The sequence below is a fragment of the Pinus tabuliformis genome, chromosome 3_1 (genome assembly GCF_031772625.1).
Source record: "Pinus tabuliformis cultivar Carrire ecotype Pingquan chromosome 3_1, CPIR1, whole genome shotgun sequence".
Lineage (NCBI taxonomy): Eukaryota > Viridiplantae > Streptophyta > Pinopsida > Pinales > Pinaceae > Pinus > Pinus tabuliformis.
Window position 1 is genome coordinate 721,452,253 of NC_142301.1, and position 23,507 is coordinate 721,475,759.

Here is a 23,507-nt window from a genome sequence, read left to right on the forward strand (position 1 = left end):
TAGCTGCTGCAACCTAGCTGTTTGTGCATCAGTCAAATCAAGGTTAACAGCTAAATTAGTTCTTAAGATTTTAATTTCAAATTCCACAGGAAAAACAACACTTTTTCCATAAACCAATTCAGAGGGTGAAAAACCTGTAGTGTTCCTCCAAGTGGTTCTATAAGCCCATAATGCCTCAGGCATCCTCTAAGACCAATCCTTCCTATTCTCCTTCACTGTTTTTGTTAAAATAGCTTCTATGACTTTATTTGTACTTTCCACCTACCCATTAGCTTAGGGGTGATAAGGTGTAGTCATTTTATGGTTGATATGATATTTTTGAAGCGTAGCTTTAAAACCATGAGAATTGAAAGGAGGTCCTCCATTTGTGACTGATTATCTAGGCACTCCAAATCTAACAAAGATTTCTTCAAATAAAAAGGTTAAAACAGATTCTTCATTGGATTTAATAAGTGCCTTAGCTTCCACCCATTTAGTCATATAATCTGTACAAACCAATATATAAACTCTTTGGTTGGATGGAGGATTGATGGGCCCTACAAAATCTAGAGCTCATATTTCAAATGGTTCAAGTATTACCTTAGGGTTCAGTGGCATTTCATCTCTATGATTGGGTTGGCCCATTCTCTGACAACTGCCACAGGCCCTGACATATTTCTTTGCATCCTTGAAAAGTGAGTGCCAATAATAACCCATCTTGAGAATTTTATGTGCTATTCTCTTATCAGCAAAATGCCCACCACAAGGGCCATCATGACAAGCCTTCAATATATCATAAACCTCATCTTCTCTAATGCATCTTCGGATTTCCTGATCAAGTCCTGTATGAAAAAGACACCCACTTATCCAGCTATACCGAGCACTTTGTTGAATGATCTTTCTTTTCTCCCGATGTGATAGGTGTGATGTTAGCTTCCCTGCAACCAGATAATTGGCAATGTTTGCATACCATGGTGAGTGAGAAGATACTGCAAACAATTATTCATCAGGAAAGGAATCATCTATTGGAGTATTATCATCAGTTTTTATCTGAGAAAGGAAATCGACAACTACATTTTCTTTACCTGGTCGATCCACAATTGTAATACCAAATTCTTGTAGTAACAATAACCACCTGGTAACTCGAGCATTCGTAATAGATTTATTCATTAAATACTTGATAACCGAGTGGTCAATATGAACAAAAGTAGGATAACCAATAATGTAATGTGGAAATTTATTAATAGCATAAATAACTGTTAAAAATCCTTTCTCAGTAACTGCGTAATTAAGCTCAGCGGGAGTCATATTCTTATTAATGAAATAGATAGCATAAGGAAGATTAGTCGCTTCTTGTCCCAATACAGCTCCAATTGCAGTATTCGAAGCATCAAAAGATATATGAAAGGGAAGTGCCCAATCACATCACCTAAGAGTAGGAGATGTAGACAACTGATGCTTAAGTTCATCAAATGCTTTCTGACAGGCACCAATCCACTTAAATTCAGTATTTTTCATAAGTAACCCAAACAAAGGAGAAGCTATTTTAGATTTTTTTTTGATAAATCTTCTGTAATATCCAACATGTCCTAAAAAACTTCTTACATCATTTTGTGTCCTAGGAATAGGAAGGGTCTGAATTACCTGTACTCTAGATGGATCCACTTGAATCCCAAGGAATGAAATGAAGTGTCCTAGTACAATTCCTTCGTTCATCATCATATGGCATTTTTCGGTACTCAAGGAAAGATTAGCTTGTATGCATCGTTTAAGTACTTTCTGGAGGTTTTGTAATGCATCTTCAAAAGTCACACCATAGGGAGTGAAATCATCCATAAATATCTCCAAAGAATCATTAAGCATATCAAGAAATATTCCTATCACTGCTCTTTGAAACATTGTTGGAGCATTACATAGTCCAAATGGGGGAACTCTATAAGCAAAAGTCCCCCAAGGACTAGTAAAAGTGGTCTTGTCTTGATCTTGGGGTGCAATTCTAATTTGGTTATATCCACTAAAACAATCTTAAAAGGAAAAGAATTTCTTCCCTGACAAGTTGTCCAACACCTGATCAATAAATGGCAAGGGGAAATGATCTTTTTAGGTAGATTTGTTTAAGGCTCTATAATCTACACACACTCTCCATTTCCCATTTTTCTTAGGTACTATTACCAATGGAGAAACCCATTCACTGTCAGATATGGGGTATATAAACCCTGCATTAAGCAACTTTTGAAGTTCTTCCTTAACAATTTCCCTCAAATTGGGATTCATTCGCCGCTGGGGTTGACAGACTAGTCGGGCCCCTTCCTTAATATAGATACGATGAGTACATAATTCAGGAGAGGTCCCCTTCATATCTGTGTAGTCCCATGTGAATGCTTCCTTGTTTTCATTGAGCAACTTCATTAGCTGTTGTGTTTCAGCATCTGATAAATTGGGGTTTATGTTCAATGTTTTGCCAGGTTCGATTTCTACTATCATGCTTTTAGAGGAGATAGTGGTTGATGTTTGAGGTAGATTTTCAAATTTAAACTTTTCCTTTGTTTCAGGATCCAGAATTGTAGTTAACTGATTATATGTTTCAGAAGTAACTGAGGAAGGTTCAGAAATAAAATTACTAATTACTTTATCTTTTGTAGTGTCTTTAAGAGTTAAGGCTTGTCCAATGGTCAAAATGGGTTGAGTATCATTATCCTCATAGTCTAACCATACAAAATCATCATTGTTAATCATAGGTGTGGCATGAGGGTGCAGCGTAAGCTGCTTAGTTTCACATCCATTAGAAATTGTCATTGAGCCTGATCTATAGCTGATGAAAGCATCTACTGTAGCCAGCTAGGGTCTCCCCAAAATCAAAGGATGCCCCCCCAACTTTGCTTTAGTCTATAATACAAAAAAGTCAGCTGGGTAATTCCAAGATTCGACTGATATGATCAGGTCTTCAATGAAACCCTCTGGTTTGATTGTGGAACGATCAGCTAATTCCAGGATAGTTGGTGTCTATCTAATTACATTTTTCAACTGTAATAGTTGTGTAGTTTCAAGGGTCATAATATTTATAGCAGCACCTAGGTCTACCAGAACTCGTGAAACAATAGTTTTTTAGACCTGTACTGTGACTGTAGGGTGACCAGGATCACCATATTTTATATGAGGGACTTTTCCTGACACTAAAGTAGCTAGATCACCCATCACATGAACTATAAGGCGATCTTTAGCCTTCCTACCAGGTTTATTAATGCAAATGTCTCTAACGGTTCTGGCATAGGTTGGCACATCTCTGAGTGCTTGTAAAAGTGGAATTTTAACGTAAAGATTCTGTAATTCCCCTAGAAGATTAAAAACATGCGGCTCATGTGTCTTAGCAAGAGCTAGACATTCAGGGAATGGTGGCTCTATTGTTTCAGCAATTTTATTAGAGGATGGCTTGACTGTTTCAGCAGTTTTGTTAGAGGATGGCTTGAATGTTTCAACACCCTTATTCGGTAAATTATTCTTTTCTGTCTCTTCCTTATCAGAGTCAGAAGAGGTAATATCATTAATGATCGACTCAACTATTCTCCCGGATCGTAAATGAAGATCATTACATTGCACAGGAGATGTAGGTAGGTTCTGAATGTCGATGACTTGCAAAACTTTATTATTATTATTAGGGTTTTGGTTTGGTTTCACAGGCAGCTGAGGCTTCATGGTTTGATTATTCAGTGGGGTACCTGACGGTAGAGAAAGTTGTTGTTGGAACTAAGGAAATTGGTTTGTGAACGAAGTTTGTTCAGCTCTCTAGTTTGGGTTCCATTGGTTAAAATAGGATTGCTGTAGAAGCCAGGGAGTCCACATTGCAAGGTCTAAAAAGGGAGGGTTTTTTTGCTGCATGGGTGGGAAATTCATTTGATTAAAGGGTGGGTAATTTTCTTGATTAAAAGAAGGATAATTATTCCAACGATTAAATGGAATACTAGAGTTCATACCTTGTCCTCATGGTTGCCATTGCCCCCTTTGTGTCAGTAGATAAATTGCTTCAGCTTCCTCCTCAGTTGGTTGTAACGTTGTCTTTATCCCTGGTAAAGAGGAGAATTGTTGAGTTTCATGGTCCTTCTCACAAATGGTGGAGATTGGTACCTTGTCCAGTGGGCATTCCATCAGTGGGTGTTTTTCTCTACATTTAGGGCAGAAAATGCCCAAAGTAGCTTTTGCCTCTGCCTGCTTCCTTTTAACCTGCAAGGTATCAATCTGTGAAGCAAAAGAACTTCACATTTCAGTTTTGAATTCCTCAAGTAGATTACCTATTTCAGCTCTTTTTGATCCTCCACTAGCTAATTTTTGGACCCTTAAATAAGTACTATCCCTGCTCTTTGATTTATTTGCAGCTTCTCTTGAACACCTTTTGCAGAGGTTAATGATTTCATCATACGATTCTTTAGATATATCCCCTTTACCAAGCATATTTAACATATCTAAACAATCATCCCTTACCCCTTTCAATAATATTGTCTTAAGAATATCTTTACTTACATCACGGTGCTCAGATCTCTGCAGATTATACTAGAGTCTTTCCACAAAGTCTTCCAGATTTTCATCCTCCTTCTGAACCATCTTAAATAATTCCACCGTTTTTTCTCTTGTCCAACAATAGTCTTGATATTTGGCTAGAAATTCCTCCTTCATCTGATCTTATGTTGTGATCACATGACCTCCCAAGCTCATAAACCATCTTAGTGCATTTCCTTTTAATGTTGCTAGAAACAACTTTAATTTTTTAGCATTATTAACATAATCATAACTTCTACACAATATATCAAACTCGAAAAGAAACTCATCAGGGTGTTCGGAGGATAAACCATGGAAGTTAGGTAGGGCTGAGAGTGGAATATTCTTCATAGGAGTTGTACCTCTGGGAAGTTCCTCAGTAGGGAATTCCAAGGCGGAGAGAGAATTCTCACCTCTGCCTTCGGCTCTACATCCTCCACCAAAAATTCCTTCATTGTTTCCACCCATTGGTTTCTTTCCTGTTGCACTTGCCCAGTCTTCAGTGTTTTCTATTGGACTCTCAATGTCCTGAACTGGTTCCTCAACATCAATATCCTCTGTTGGTTCTTCAATTTCAATATCTTCTATTGGTTCTTCAATTTCTTCCACTGGTTCCTCAATATGTTCTACTATTTCTACAACCCTTTCAGGTCCCACTACTTCCTCTCTTTGGTAGTCTGTTGGAGAGAGTGCTGAGTCTGTGGCCTCTGAGAGCTTAGCCTTTGGGATGTCTCAGCTTTTGAGATAATCTCATCGATGAGAGTTTTTCTTCCTCCTCTTCCTTTGCCCTTGCCACCTGTAGGATTAGTTTTCTTGCGTCCTCTCATGCATCCTACATATCTACAAGAAAATCATCAGTTCTTTTAAAATCTATAATTGCCTTCCACGGCAACAGTGCCAAAATGTTGGTCAATTTAATTGCTTATTGAATTAAACAACAAAGTGCTTCATAAATTGTCAACCCGAGGAAGTCTTGTTATTTCAAAGGAAACTGTGTACTATATGTACTCAATTCTAAAAGCAACAAAAGTTGTAGTAAATCACACCTCACCTTAACAAACTGAAGCTCCACTCTGTATTACAGCAAATACACTCTATTGCAGATAACTATCAAAGAATGCTTAATTTCATTCAAAGAGTCATATAATGAAAAAGAATCAATCTTCAAAGGGAAACAATGGCTATGTTGTAATAGAGAATCATGACCCTATCCTTAGAGCGGGAATCTTCAGCACCTGCCTCTGATTATATAGCTTGCCAATCACTCTGTAACTTAATCACCGGTGAAACACTCATAAATTAACTTTGAACAATAATCAATTGAGAAATAAACAGAGTTTCAGCAAAGGTATTATAAACAATATTTAGTAAACAGTACTTCTTAACAAGGTATTAATAAAAGACACACATGACACACTACAGAAATATAATGGGTGAGTCTTGTGATGAAGTTGGGCCATGTCCTTCTCACAAGATTCCCTAGGAGACAAGAACTAGAAAAAGATGTTTAGAACAAAATTTTATTCATCCATCAATTTGTCATATTACAAAAAGGATTCTAGTCATGTTCCTTCAACTGAACCTCTTCGACAGTCTGTTCATCCACCCTCTAATGTAGATGTCTCCTCTTTTTAAAGAGGAGACATCTATTACAAAAGATCTATTTTAACCCATTATACAAGATTAGGGAAATCAGTTTCCCGTCAACAAAATGTTGTTACAGTAATACTGTCTTTAGATTATGGGCATTCCATCCAGTGCAACAGCTTCCTCGGTGATCATTATGGTTCCTCTGTTGCTGTCAAATTTAGAATGCAAATCTCAATTGTCTCAACTTCAATATTTACGTGTCGTTCTTACTGTTTCAGCAACTGCAAAAATAGTCTTGCAACTCCAGGAAGTTTCAGCAACGCGGACTGCACATCATTCTTTAACTGTTCATCAACTTAACAATTTAAAGATTAACTATGAAGATATCATGATTATATGCTAAATAATTAAACGTATAGTGATGAGAAGAATCATTGCATACCTTTGGGATAATTGGGTTAAAACACTAACAATGACTTTCAAATATAAGTTGAAAAGGATGATATCATGGAAAAATGTATGGTAAAAAAGGGACAATATGAGGTCCTAACAAAGAGGACTTCCTGTGTGTAAGGTACTCATTCGTTTGGAATTACGGTTTCCAAACAGAGCCAAAGGAATTATTTCCCAATTCATTTCCTTTACCTTTTCACCTTGCTGAAATTGAGGATTACTATGTATTGTCACATCACCCAAATGTGAGTTATATAAACATATCAACTATTACCTTATCACGCTAGTACCAAGCATGTTTCCTACAACATCTCACACATGTCAACCACATTTTCCCAATATCAAGACAATCATATCTATCAATTTGAAATCAACTTTTACAAATAGTCATGTCATAACCCATAGTCAACTCATAGTCATTAGACATAATGCTACAACTCTCAACTATATTGAAGTACATATCATCCGTCTCAACACATATTTGTTAGTACAATAATATTAAAAAAAGATCATTGGAATTCATACTCATATTTTGAAATTCACCAAACAATCAACCAACTTGCAAACATACCATGTTAAATAAACCAACTAGACACCAAATAGATGTCATAATCAAATAGTCAAGCACAAGGTAGATGGCATAAACAACTTCATACCTTAATGCATCTCAGAGGAGGCAATCTTGTCTACACAATCAATCTAGTTAGCATGATATAACTTCACAAGATATTAACTCAAACATAAATAAGATCATGATACCCAAAATAGTCACTAGCTAACATGTTTACATCATAACTCATACACAATTATCATTTATGTATAGAAATCACATATGTATGATCGGTCTATATTAGTACAACACAATGAAACACAAAAATTCAACTCATACCTGAATTTCATAATCCTAACCATCTGCATAGGCCAATCCAACTTAGTGTGATACATATAACATCAAGCTAAAAATGCTATAACCCTAATCATCAAGCTAAATATGATTTAACAACAAGTTAACATATAGGATACTTCATCAATAACATGTAACATAATCATTAGGTTATCTAATATAAAACAACAATATCAATGCATATAACTATAGATTACTATCATTCTTTGCTATCTAACACATTTGCATATAACTACACTAATCAACTAACATCCATCATAAGTGTAACCATAACATCAAAAGACATGTATATAAACCTAATGCATATAAGAATCCTTGACTTATATACCTGCATGCAAAACATACAATACTTGTATGAGGATCTACTCCTACCTCAAATTCCAATGGTGCAACCTCATTATGATGATCTACATCTCCCGCTCTATCTCAGAAAACACATTAGCATCATATAATACCAATATCACCCTGATGACCTAAATTGCATACCATGACTTCACAAATCATGTTTGACCTACTATTCATGCATCACTATAACCAATACCATCCCTGCATGAGAACTACATATAGACATATAAAAAATGAGTACCAAACCATATTCACATCATTCTAGCTAGAGTCCAATCATCAATGCATGACCATATCAACTTCACAAACCATGACCTCATGCAAGACAACAACCATTAATCCATTGTACACATTGCCACATGTTACCATCAACATAAGAAATGCCTAATCAACTATACATACACATGAACGCATGTAGATGAGCATACATGATCAATTCTTGTAACCAACCTACAAGAATTCAGCCTCACATACAAGGATGTAATCAAGAGAGATTATAACATCCCCTCCTCCGAGGTCCACCAAAGAAACTGACCAGCTGAGGTAAAAATGCGACGAGAGAGGCTACTATAAGGGATTCAACTTCCTTGGTGACCTTAAGGAAATGGAACCAACCATACATATTAAACAAACCCATCCACATCAGTAATAAAAACCTCATACATGTGAACCACTTCGATATCTTGCCCCTGAGTCCCACTAATGATTTAAGCCATCTAACCCTTGGTCACTCTCATGTTATAGGAAAGACACTGACTAGAAGCAAAATTCGCTCTCACAGGGTTCTGTGCCAACATCCATGGACATTTTCCAGTAGACTCATGCTAGCGTCCCCGAGATTTCAACAACATTTCTAGCTCAGAATCTATACCTTTTCCCATAACTTCTTATAACCTTCAGAATCCATAAAAGTCATGATGAAAACATAAACAAATAAAAATCAACCTCAAGACTAGGCCTGAGCATCCCCAACCAAGACTGATATTCTGTCAAACACTTGGCATCAATGTAGTCTATAGGTCTAGGATACAAGACATAGCATAAATGACTAAAAGAACTTCTGAAACATAACCAGAAGGATCACCTCCTTCTCCATTGAACTATTATATCATCAACTATGTCTTGCATCCGTCCATTTAACAACTGCAAGTAAATACATGAAATAACCATGACATGAACCAGTCATGTAGCCATGCTTATGAGAAACATAAAAACACATAAATATCATAGTTATGACAACCATTAAATCCACATATAAACCAATGAATAAGTAATTTAATATAGCTTTTGTTAACCATAGGCAAATTCCCCCAGATTCAGGACTTCCAAGTACCACTCGACCATAGACATGGCTAAACCAAATCACTCTTTCAGCTAGTCACCCTCATGCGATATAACAAGCATGAATGTGGGATCTCATAGAACAACCAATCCATGAATAACTAAGGGAATCTATAGGTTAATCCACCTCCAACCTCATCAAATAGTGATCACACCAAAATTAGTGTTGCGATCACAACCGAACCATACTTGGAGTTCCATCCATAATCCATCACTATCCTTGAGGAATTTTTCATCTCCTTGCCTCTCAGGATTTACCGTAATCTAATATTAGATCACTAGGCCCTAAACCAAGACTAGACTCTCAAGATTTACCATAATCCAAACTCAGGTCAGTAGGCCCTAAGCCGATAATTCTCCCTTAGGCTTTACCATGTATCCTGCCCAAATTGGACAAGGGATTCCTAGGCCTTTGGGAATGAAACTTGACACCACTTCTACCCTGGATTTCAAAATCCAATTGGCAAACCAAAGATCAAAATGAAGATAAACGTCCCAACATACCATGGCATCCAGAAAAAGGTAAGGCTAGGCTAAAATCCATTATCATAACCTAGCAAAATCACACCACAGACAACAAGAAAACCATGCACCAACATGAAAATCCATTCATGTCCAAACCATCTAGGAAATCACACATGCAAAAGGTTACCTGCCAGTATTCCTGTTGAAGTTTCTTGATCCTGCTTTCCTTTCCTTTCCTTGATCCTTGCTTTCCTTCCTTTCCCTTTGATTTATTTTTCTTCCTTGATTCAAAACTACAGTGCTCCAAGAAAACTCTAAGTTACCAAGAGTGAGAGAGAGAGAGATAATAAAGGGAGAGCTCCAAACTTGAACTGGAAAAAGGTTACCAACTAATCCTCAAAACCCTTTTTATTAATCAGGAATTTATTTTCTTTATTTTCCATTATTTCCCTTCAATTTCCTCCTAACATGCAACATGTGACCTTTCAACTTACTCTTCTCCTAGTTTCATTTATTTTCATAAATAAATGTGCCAAATATGTCTTTTTTCCTTTTAATGCCTTCGCCTTAGCATTTTCCAATTTTCCTTAGCCAAAACACACATCCTGTTATGCCCACTAGGATATCTTTGCCAAACATTTAGCTTGGAACTGAATCGTTGTCTTATTTTACCTTTATTAACTTTTATTACATGAAATTTTTACTAGGGATGTAATGGAACCCCCCCCCTAGGGAATATCGTCCTCAATGTTAAACCACACTAAGACCTCAACAAAACCGTTGAAAAGTGAACATACTGCCTATGGAACTTTATAACTTAGTTCGATGTAGTATTTACAATGAAAGACCTTCTCAAAAGAAAAACATCATGACAACATGACAATATAATAACCATAATAACATGACACCCATACCGCTTATTGGAGCTTTCTAACTTAGCTCATGGTGTTATTTACATACATATATCAAATCATCAGAAAAAACATATGCCAAACATATACCAACATCAAACGAAAACTGCTTTACCTCAACCGGAAAACAATGAAGGATGCAAGGCCTGCATCTGATCCAACATCTCCCATGTAGCATCTTCATGCCCATAGTGCTTCCACTGCACTTTAACTTTCTCTATGGCTCTGTTTCTGAGAATGAGATGTTTATGTTGCAATATAGACCAATTAATAACATGATCAACATCTTTTATATACTTCTTAACAATGAAATATGGAAAATATCGTGGACTTTAATTGTTGGAGGCAATGCAAGTCGATATTCAACTGGTCCAATCCTCTCAAGGATCTTGAAAGGTCTACAATATCGTGGTGCCAACTTAGCATATGAACCATTTTTCAAAGAGATTTTCTTGGGCTTGATGTGCAAATACACATGCTCCCCAACCTAAAACTCCTTGGACACCCTATGTTGATCTACATAACTCTTTTGTCTATCCTATGCTACCTTCAGATTCTTCTTTATAATTTTCAGTTCCCCCTTCATGTCTGCCAACATGTTCATCTAATAAGCACCCTATTGACTGGATCACTCTAGCTGATGGGAGTGTTACAACTCCGCCTGTACAATGCCTCAAAAGGACTCATCCTTAATGACTTGTGATAACCATTGTTGTATGTGAACTCAACCAATGCAAGATGCTCCTCCCATTTCCTGTATGTATGGATCACACACATCCTCAACATATCCTTCCATATCATGTTGACCCTCTCTATTTGTCCATCTGTCTGCGGATGATAAGCTACAATCAAGGCCAAATCTATACCCAAACCTACAAATAGCTCCTTCGGAAACTTGGTAGTGAACCTTGAATCCCTATCTGACACAATCTTCTTTGGAACACCATGGTATCCCACTATCTTCTCGTGAACACCTATGCTACCTCACTAGCTGAATATGTAGTCTTTACTAGAATGAAGTGAGCTACTTTGCTAAACATGTTAACCACTACCATAATAGAATCATGCTAATTTACTATCCTTAGAAGATCTGTGATGAACTCAATGGAAATTACCTCCCATTTCCATTCCTGAATAGCTATAGGCTGTAGTATACTACCTGTATTCTTACATTGTGCCTTGACCTATTGACAATAGAAACATGTATCCACGAACTCTACCACTTCGTTCTTCAAATTCGGCCAGTAGTAGAACTTCTTTATTACTGATAATGTATTCTGATATCCTGGATGACCCAAGTATGGCTTGGCGTAAAAATCCCTCAATATAAGATTCTTGAGCTCACTAAAATTCGGCACATAGATCCTATCTCCAAATCTCACCAAACAATTTGTCGTGAGATGATAGTCTACATCTCGATCACTTGTGCCTGCACTTGTACCTTCACTTGTACCTATACCTGTGCTCTTCTATAACTTGTGCATAATCTCCTTGTATTTTCTATCCCGTTCTCCTTCCTGCAAGATCCTATCCTCTACCTTTGTCCCATAAGAGCTAATAGCTTCTATATGATTTACATGTACTTTCCTGCTAAGAACATCTGCAACCCGATTCTCCTTCCCATTGATGTATTTGATCTTGAAGTCAAAATCACTAAGGGTAGCCAACCATATAGCTTTGCTAGCATTTATATTTGACTAATCAAACAAATACCTCAACCCACTATGATCACTCATTTTTGTAAACCTTCTACCCAGAAGATAGTGTCTCCACATCTTCAATGCATGTATAATCGCTACTAGCTCAAGATCATGTGTTGGATAGTTCTTCTCATGTTCATTCAATTTCCATGACTCATAGCACATGACCTGTGCTTCTTGCATGAGAAATCCACCAAGCCCTCTCTTGCAAGCATATTTACAAACTGCAAAGTCCTTGTTTGGATCTCCAATATTTATCAATGGTGCATGTGTCAACAACTTCTTAAGATGCTAAAAACTGCAATGAGTGAGAAGTTTCTAATCAACCTCCTACAATAATTAATTCTCTCTTAGAAATCTCAACACTGCTGCTAAATGCTTGACATGTTCTTCCTCATTGTTAGAATATGCTAGTACGTCATCAATGAATACAATAACAAGCATGTCCCGATAAGGACACAAAACTCTATTCATCAAACACATAAATGTAGTTGGATCATTAGTTAAACCAAACGGAACAACAACAAAACGATAATGCCCATACCCGGTCTTGAACACAGTCTTGAAGATATCTTCTTCCTTGATGAGTACTTCATGGTATCCCGATCTCAAGTCCATCTTAGAGAACATTGTTTCTCCATTCAACCGACCAAACAAATCATTGATCCTTGGTAAAGGGTATGTGTTCTTCATCGATACTTTTTTTAGCTACCTATAGTCAATGCATAATCTAAGAGTACCATCTTTCTTATTTACAAACAACATTGGTGCACCCCAAGGTGATACACTTGGCCTAGCATATCCCTTGTCCAACATTTCCTTCAGCTGCAACTTTAACTCAAACAACTCAGGTGTGCTCATCCTGTAAGGTGATTTTGATGTTGGGGCTTCCCCTGGGACTGACTCAATAGAAAAGTATACCTCCCTGTGAGGTGGCAACTCTCTAATATCCTTAGGAAATACATCCTGAAACTGCTGCAAAGCTGGGTACCTACTTAACACGTAGACGTCCTCAACCTCCTCACCCTTGTCACTAGAAATGTATATTGCAAACATCACACAATCGTTTTTGCAACTATGCTTAGTCTGCATAGCAGTAATCATCCTCACTAATGTGGGCTTCTTCTTTCCTTGCAATGTCATCTCTTCCTTACTAACATCAACACACTCAATGGCCTTGTTGATAAATCCACTTTGGTTCTGTGAAGTAATTACCAATCCATACCCAAAAGCATCACATATGATACCAATTGAAATACATTCAAATGTGTTTTTTTAGGCATACCATTTAACTCAAATGCACAAGATCTCACCCAATTCTGAAGTCTCTTCTTCGTACCTGTAGTCTCACCGACCAAGATTTTGCATACCCTTCTTTTCTCATACCACTCTTATCCACCAGGTCATGATTAATATAGCTATAGTTTGATCCAGGATCAACCAAAATAGAAACAACTTGATCACAAATCTTAACATCCATCTCAATGATCGATGCATGATGATCTGCCTACCTGCTATCCATAGTTGCATAGATCTGAAGAATTCTATGACCAACATCACCAACTATATGCACCTCGTGAGCATTGTGGATCTGGGGTTTACCTCCACTCTGATATTGAGGAAAATCCCTCTTATGATGGTCCTTACCACATATCCAACACTGCAGTGGTCCCCTACCACCGCCTCTAGCCTACTACTCTCCATGTCCCTTTTCAACTATATTGAATATCTTGTAAGGAACTACATTTTCTTTCTCACTTGCATCTTGAGGTCTTCCTCTCTTTGGTGGCCATTTTCATTTAGCTTTATCATTTCTTTTCAAGTCATTCTTAGGCTCAACTTTTCACTTCAACAACTCATAAAAATGTTTTAGCTTTCGAATGGCCTTCTTCAATGATGTAGGTTGATTGAACTCAATCTGGTCTCTGTATGTAACTAGAATTTCATTGATGAATCTCCAAACCTTTTCCGTCTCCTCCCTAAGGTAAGGCAGATATCTCAATAGGTCCAACAATCTACTAGTATACTCATCATCTATCATAGAACCCATCTGCAAGTCATAAAACCTCTTAGCTATATCATCATAGTACCTCTTAGACAAGTACCTCTTCTAGAAGATATTTTCAAATGCATGCCAAGTCAAATCCTCCCCTTGTATACCTTTGATATTCTTCACATCTTTCCACCAAATATCCATTTTACCTTTGAGACTGAATGTGTCTATCTTTGCTTTAATGTTTTCTAATTAATCATGCAATCAAAATAATTTCTTCACACCAAGCACCCATGCTTCTACATCTTGTGATTTCTTCATCTCTCCATAAAAGGTAGATGGATTTTCCTTCTTAAACTCATCCATCAAGTATCGCCTATCACTCCTCCTGTAAGGATGATAACAATGACAATCATGATGCCTATCAGAATGAGAACTGGAATCATACCTGTGTCGATCACCTCTCATATCTGAAGTGTGCAACAACCTACCATCTTTTATCGTGATAGGTCTATATGACCTATGTTTACTAGGAGAGCTATTGCCATATGCCCCATCATTTCTGTCCTCATGTCCATGTGGTCCTTGTCGCTACAATTTTGACAAAATATGAAGTAGTATCAATTCACCTCTACTTATTTCTCGTGTGCATGCATGATTTTGTGATTGTGTTCTTTGCACCTTCTTGTTTCTTCCTTCAGGATTCTCAATCTGTCTTCCATGCCAAAAGAGTGCCCCACACCATGCTACCCATCTAATCTTTTTCTTGCAAGGTATATTATGTTAGCTAAACTAAATAACAATAAACCAATATACCTTAGCATAATTTGGGGAGGATACCTTGTCTCGAAGATCATCAAATCAATGTGATACACGTATAATATAATCATAACAACGTATAAACATATAAACATATATCAAGTAAGTGTATCAACTTATAAACATAATTCTTGCTCTAGTACAGTCTTTAATGCAAGGCCATATCAACAATGCGTGTTATTACCTCATGCATGAAAACAACCATTACTCCATTGCACACATTGCCACATGCAACTATCAACATGCATAAGGAATTCCTAATCAACTAGACATATGTATGAATGCATGTAGTCGAGCATAAGCGATCAATTATTGTAATGAACCTACAAGACTGATACATGTAATCAAAACATTCAAGAATGCACCCGACATACAAGGATGTAGTCAAGTGACATATAATCAACATTTAAAAAACATATAACCATACGCAACCAGTCATATTCTTCTGACGATGCATCCCACAAAATAACATCAAGTTCCTCATGACAGCATTACTACAATCATGATCAACATGATGAAATGCAACAATCACATGAATGCAAGTGTAAGAAACATAAATTAATATTTCATGCATACATGACTAACACTTTCACCTAAGGAGAGCGCAACCATGCTCTAATACCAATCTGTAACACCCGCTCCTCCCAGTTCCACCTAAGCAGCTGACCAGCTAGGGTAAACATGGCATGAGAGAGGCTACTATAAGGGATTCAAATTCCATGGTGAACTTAAGGAAATGTAACTAACGAAACATATTAATAAAACCCATCCAAATTAGCAACAACACCCTTAAGAGACATGACAGCCACTCGTACATCCTGTCCCTGAGTCCTACTAATGATTTAAGCCTTTTAACCCTTGATCGCTCTCATGCTATAGCGAAGACAATGACGAAAATCCAAATTTGGTCTCACAGGTTTGTGTGCCTACATCCCTTGACTTTTTCCGACAGACCTCTACCAGCGTCCCTAAGATTTGAGAAACGTTTCTACCCCAGAATCCCTGACTATAGCCAAAACTTATTATATCCAGTAGAATCCATCAAATACATGATGAAAATATAAACAAATAAAAAATCAACCTCAGGACTTGGCCTCAGCATCCCCAACTTGGACTGACATTTTGTCAAACACTTGGCATCAATGCAAACTACATATATAGGATATAAACCAGAGCATAAATGACTGAAATAACATATAAACATAACCATAAGGATCAAGTCCTTCTCCATTGAACAATTATATCATCAACTAGGTCTTGCATCCACCATTTAATAACTATGAGTAGATACATGAAATAACCATGACATGAACCAGTCATTTACCCATACGTATAACCAATAGAAAACCATATAAATATTAGATATATGACAACCATTAAATCCACATATAGACCAATGCAAAAGTAATAGAACTTATCTTTTATTAATCATAGGAAAATACAACTACGTTCATGACTTCCACGTAACACCCAACTGTAGACATGGTTGAACCAAATCTCCCTTTCAGCCAGTCACCCTCATGTCATATTCCAAGCATGAATGTGGGATCTCATAGAACAACCAATCAATGAAAAACCAAGGGAATGCAGAGGTTAAACCACCTCCACCCTCATAAAATTGTAATCAAACCAAAACCAGTGCTCTAATCACAATCGAACGAACTTGGAATGCCATCTGAAATCCATCACTATCCTTGAGGAATTTTCTGTGTCCTTGTCTCTCAGGATTTACTGCAATCCAATCCTAGATCACTACGCCCTAAACCAAGACCTGCCTCTCAATCTTTACCGTAATCCAAACATGTATCACTAGGCCCTAAACTAAGACTTTTCCATCATGATTTACAGTGTATTTTGCCAAAACCAGTGAAGGGATTCCTAGGACTTTGGGAATGAAGCTTGAGACCACCTCCACCCCGGATTCAAAAATCCATCCAAGAAACCAAAGCTCAAAACTAAGAGAAAAATCGAACCATACCATGGCATCTGGAAAAATTTAAGGCTATGCTAAAAACCACTGTCATAGCCCAGCAAAAAAATTCCACTGACAACAGGGGAACCATGCACCAACATGCAAAGCCATGCATGTGAAAGCTAGTTAGGAAATCACACATGCAAAATAGCTTCAAGTATTCCTGTTGAATCTACTTGATCCTCATTTCCTTTCATTTATCCTTTCTTTCCTTCCTTTCCCTTTGCTTTCTTTTCCTTCTTTTATCCAAAGCTACAGTGCTCCACAAAGAGTGAGAGAGAGAGAGAGAGAGAGAGAGAGAATAATTAGAGAGCTCCAAACTTGAACAGACAAAAGGTTACCAACTGATCCTCAAAAGAATTTTTTTAATGAGGCCTCTATTTTCTTCGTTTTCCATCCTTTTCCTTCACTTTCCTCCTCACATGCAAAATGTGACCTTTCACCTTGATTTTTTGCTAATTTCCTTTATTTTCATAAATACATGTGCCAAAAATGCCTTTTTTCTTTTTATTTCCTTTGACTTAGCCTTTACCAATTTTCCTTCTCCAAAACATACATCCAGTGATGCCCACTAGGATATCTATTCCCAACATTCAACTTGGAATAATTGTCCCTTAATTGTGGTCTTATTTTTCCTTTATTAAGTTTAATTACATGAAATTTTCATGAGGGTTGTTAAGACATATAATCAACGTGTAAGCGACATAAAACAATATGTAACCAGTCACATACTCATGACGACGCATTCCACAAAATCAACATCAATTACCTCATGAAAATATTTTCTACAACCATAATCATCACCGTGCAATGCAACAAGCACATGGAATGCAAGTGTAAGAGACAAACATGCAACTGACATGCATGCATGACCAACACACACTACCCATCCAGTCTGAGGGGTTAACCATGTTTTGATACCACTCCTACCACATCTACCTAAGTAAGTAGCCAACTGGGGTAAACATGTGACAAGAGGATACTGATTGGATTCGACCTCCTATGTGACCTTAAGGAAGTGGAATTGACAGAAACATAACACATAGACTTTCAGCATCAACTTCAGGACCCTCTGGAACTAATCGAACACTTCAGACAACTTGCCCTTGGGTCCCACTAAGATTTTGGACAAATTAGGCCTCAGTCAATCTCTTTCTATAGGCATGACAGTGTCAAGAAACCTACAGTCACTCTCACAGGCTTGCCTACCAGCGTCCAGAAACCCATTTTTCTAGTTTTGTGCCAGCGTCCCCGAGATTTGAGCCACATTTTCAGGTCGAGAGCCAAAGTCACTGCCTAGAATGGAATGATAACTTAAGACCAATAAAAGAACATGGGAACAATGATGCAAAATAAATAAGCTAAAGAAGACCTTAATCAGACCTTGATTATCCATGACATGCATTTCATCAAACATATGATAATCATGTAATCTATTGGTGTAACCAACATAATTAAACATAGGGATCTCGTACTTATCTGAGAATCATTAAGAACCGTTGTTCCCTCAAGTCATTTGTTGCATTATCATCTATTAGGTCATATATACATTATCCATTCATTTACAATTAAAAACATGTTGAGATCCATACGTAGTTGCTTCCATAGAAGATACATATAACAGTACAATAATGAAATAAATATCATAACAATATGAGCCATAAAATCCACATATACATCATTACGTTTACACATGAAACCAAGGGAATGAATTCTTCATTAATGAAAATAATAAACCAGCTGGATATGGGACTACCACATTCCCCACAATGATAGATTGGTTGAGCCAAGTGTCTCTTCAACCATTTACCCCTATGCCATATTCCAAGCATGAATGTGGGAGTCATAGAACACACCCAAAACTCCCACAAGCATGGATTCTACTGGAGTACACTGTGAGGAATTTGAGTGTCTCGTAGTCTGCCAAGCTTTACTGTAATCCATAGTCTGATCTAGGGATTACTAGTCCCTACACTGAGACACACTCTCCAGTATTTACCATACATCCCATCCCGAGGCTACTAGGCCCAACATAGAAAAATATACCTCTTGGATTTACCGTATATCCTAGCATTCACTTGCAAGGATTCTTAGGCCCATCAAGGCACACAATCCTGGATTTACCACAACCCATAGTATGGCTTAGGGGTTCCTGGGCCAGTGGCTTTACTGTGATCCACAATCAGATTCAGATACCACTAGGCCTGTTGGCCAGATAAATCGTTCTTGTGGACAAGACTGATCTCTCTAGTATCAACAGATATCTAGCAACAAGCACGACAAGCAAATATACCTTTCCCTAAATATATTGTGATTCATTAATAAAAACTATAGAGGTGTTTTATACCCTACCTTAAGTCCAACGCTAGTTTGCGGCAGCCACACTTCGACCGTCTAAATGAGTTTCCTTTCGAGAACCTACAATCACAAACAAGCACACATCAAATAACACCTGCATAGATAATATAATAAATCATATTCATCATGGTGATTAAAGAATCCATGAAATAAACCATAAAACACAACTTATTGAGAAAAATAAACTTGATTGTATTAACTTTGAAAATAGAAGAACTTTACAACCTTTGTTGCCTTGACAAGCCTCACACTCTTCCAAATGAGATCAGCAAGGTATGTAATCTTTCCTCACTTAAGCTCAATTAGGAATACTATGTTCCAGCAGCATTTCACCTCAAAAATATTTAGCTTTCAACCTCATCAGTAACCAGCCTAATGCCTCATTTTATAGTGCAAAGGAAGGAGGTTAAAGGTCCACCTATGAAGGCATTGAGTCCTTCTTCAAAGGGATAAGCTCCTCACATCAAGGGGTTAGCTCCTTAAGGTATGGGATGCATGAACCTTAAAGGAGCAAACTTTCCACCTCAATATTCCTTCTAGAAGCTTCCAGAAATGACTCAAAGTGAGTTTTTAAGAATATGCTTGCGCCTTTTTGACTTTACAGGGGTCCGCACCCATTACACAAAGACAGAGCGGTCAGGTACGCAGAGGATATGACCATTAGGTGCGAGACCGCATGTAATGCTAAGAGAAAGTGCAGAACCATAGTTTTAGAGACTTTTATTTTCAAGGCTTGACATGAAGAACTGAGGGTTAAGACTTGCAAAGGAGCAAAGTATGAGTGGTGATAGACTCACACTGATTGCAGAATGTCATGGTGACAATATTTTGTGCAACAGATTGGCCCCTAAAGTGCGAAGTTTGTAATAGATGAGGATAGCATTTTTCATTTAAGAAGAGTGAAGTACTTTATCATTTCAAGGATCATCCTGTGGATACCCTGGTTGGAACCTGTAAAAACATTCAATACAAATTATATATATGTGATCATATCATCGCTGAGGCAGGCATTCCCATACCTGGATCAAAACTGACTAGAAAACTAATTAAACTTCTCTGATATAGGAATGATTTTGTAATACATCACAAGTATAGACATATGTTATGGGCGCAACCATTTGTTTATGGATAGTCCATTGTATAATGAATAACAAAATTCCTCGCAGCCTGGATGGTGGAAACTAGATCCAGTGTCCTGATTTCTGCTTCCTGAACTAGCACGATTCTATCCATTTGAATGAATGTGTCGAAGTCAAACATGGTAGAAACCACTTGACTACCAGCCAATGATGTGAACTGTTAACAAGTGTGAGAGAAACCACCAGTAATGTCAATGGCTCTCAAAGTACTCAGTACAATCCATGAAATGTGAATAGATGAGCTAATGTCAAACATGTCATAGAATACTTTGATCGAAGGTCAATGGTGCAAACTGTCTTCGAAGGCAAGAAACCTGCCATTGAGGCATGCAGATTCCAAGGTACTGACAATTTCTATATCATCTTTCTAGATAATGAGCTGAAGTCGATAGAAAGCAATCTGTCGTAGGCAAACCCACAACACGAAATCGTAGATTAAGTTTGAAGAAATATATTTGGCAAGGACTAATTCAGGGATGGTCAAGATGGATGACAAATATTTTGTAGATGAATGGTTTATTTGAACTGACCTCTTGAACACATAACGACACTGCAGATGGTTTGGTGACAATTGACCCAAAGCTATACCCATAAACTGGCTGAAGAGTTTCAATATGGTTTGACTACTATTAGGCAAAGGATATCCCAACCCAGGTGAACAAAAAGTGTCATGTCCAAGAGTGGTTAAATGCTTTTGTAAAACACAAAGTATAACAAACAGGTTCATTTTTCTCTCTTTTCCCCCACCGTTTCTGGCAAGTACCTATTTATTTTTTACAAGCTTGAGGAGGATAACATTTGCTTGGTTATAAGCTCATCCTTCAGATGAGTCCAACTTAGTTTAAAAGTTGAACCCTAAGAAGGAGTAGTTCATTCCTGTTTAAAATTGAAGAGGTCCTTTACTGTTAAATTTTAACGAGTCCAGTATAGGAGAAACTCGGTGTTTTTCAATTTTAGGGAGTGAGAAGAAAAACTTAAGAAAACTCCATGGATTTCCTTTTTCGTAAATTTGTGTCTCCCAAGCCTGAAAAAGTATAAAATAATGCTTGAGAAAACCGCTTAACCATTATGATCAAGGATTACTTTTCATAATTAGTGTCTCTGATCCGAAAAAGTAAAAAAGCGGTCAATGACACGTCGTTTTATAACCAATATCGAACTTGAAACGACAAAAGCCCAGAAATATTTTCATGTTTATCTGGCCAGAAAAGAGTGGTAAGTGGACTGTCCTTTTAATTTGTTTAATGAGTTAAAAGGGAAAAACTCGGCAATCTTTTCATATTTTACGAGTCAGAAAAGAGGTTAAAGAGGACTTGTCCTAGAGGAACGAGTGGTATAAAGGGTAGCAACTAGTTCCGGCAAAGATGGAACTGCTCAAAACATGTAATGGTCAAGAGGCTGGCTAATAAAACCACTCATAGCTGTGGTCCCTCCGGAAAGGAAAAAAAACCAAGTGAAAGCATATGATCAGTCAAAGGCATGGTGGTGATGGAACGAAAACAACCAAGGCTCATCTTACAGAATTTAGCGCATAAAAAAGGCAATCACGAGAGGTAAAACGGGTATGGGTTCATTTTTACACAAGCTTGAACCATAGAGAACTCTTCTTGGATTCGGTTTCATGTTTACAAAATCTTGAAATGAAAAACTATGCTTGTTATAAGTTCGCATGCCCCCAACATAACGATGCAAAAAAAGGTACATAAATTTGTTGGCCGGATAAATCATTCTTGTGGACAAGACCAATCTCCCTAGTATGAACAGATATCTAGCAACAAGCAGGAAAAGAAAATCTACCTTTCTCTAAATATATTGTGATTCATTAATAAAAACTAAAAAGGTGTTTTAGACCCTACCTTAAGTCCAACGCTAGTTTGTGGTAGCCATGCTTCGACTGTCTAAACGAGTTTCCTTTTGAGAAACTGCAATAAAAAACAAGCACACATCAAATAACACCTGCATAGCTAATATAATAAATCATATTCATCATGGTGATTAAGGAATCCATGAAATAAACCATAAAACACAGCTTATTGAGAAAAATAAACTTGATTGTATTAACTTTGAAAATAGAAGAACTTTACAACCTTTGGTGCCTTAATGTTGTACAAGCTCCTCCTAGGGTCCAAAATAGGAATCTCCTCTACTTTGACAAGCCTCACACTCTTCCAAATGAGATGAACAAGGTATGTAATCTTGCCTCACTTAAGCTCAATTAGGAAGACTAAGTTCCAACAACATTTCACCTCAAAAATCTTTAGCTTTCAACCTCCTCAGTAACCAGCCCAATGCCTCATTTTATAGTGCAAAGGAAGGAGGTTACAAGTCCACCTATGAAGGGATAGAGTCCTTGTTCAAAGGGATAAGCTCCTCACATCAAGGGGTTAGCTCCTTAAGGTATGGGATGCATGAACCTTAAAGGAGCGAACTTGCCAACTCAAGATTCCTTCTAGAAGCTTCCAGAAATGACTCGAAGTGAGTTTTTAAGAATATAACACATATTTCATTAAATTTGGAAGTATTTTATTACAAGGCCTTCAACAACATTCATTCTTTTGTAAATCGCCATATTAGCTTGATTCAGCATTAAAATAATTTGCATGTAATTTCAAACCAATTAGAGATCATGAATAGGTCAAACATGGGGTTGTTATGTAAAATAGTATCAATACACAATAGGAGTGTGAAATCAAACTCTTAGAAGAAATTGATTTAAGCTAAATCATATTAGTATGTCAAACATCCAATAAAGATATTATATTTATGGGTAACATGCTAGATTCCTCAATGTTTAAATTTTATGTCTGGGAACTCTAACCCCCTTTCCCCCAACCCACGGGGGATTTGTTGATTGAATGATGGTGATGTGAGGATCTTATTGTAAATGACAAGGATAGGTGTCCCTTGCATTGCATTGAGACTAGTCTACTAAAACCTTAGTAAAATGTTCTTGTGCTCAAATTCCTACGATCCCTTTGTGCCTTTATGAAGCACTAATGAGGAAGTCA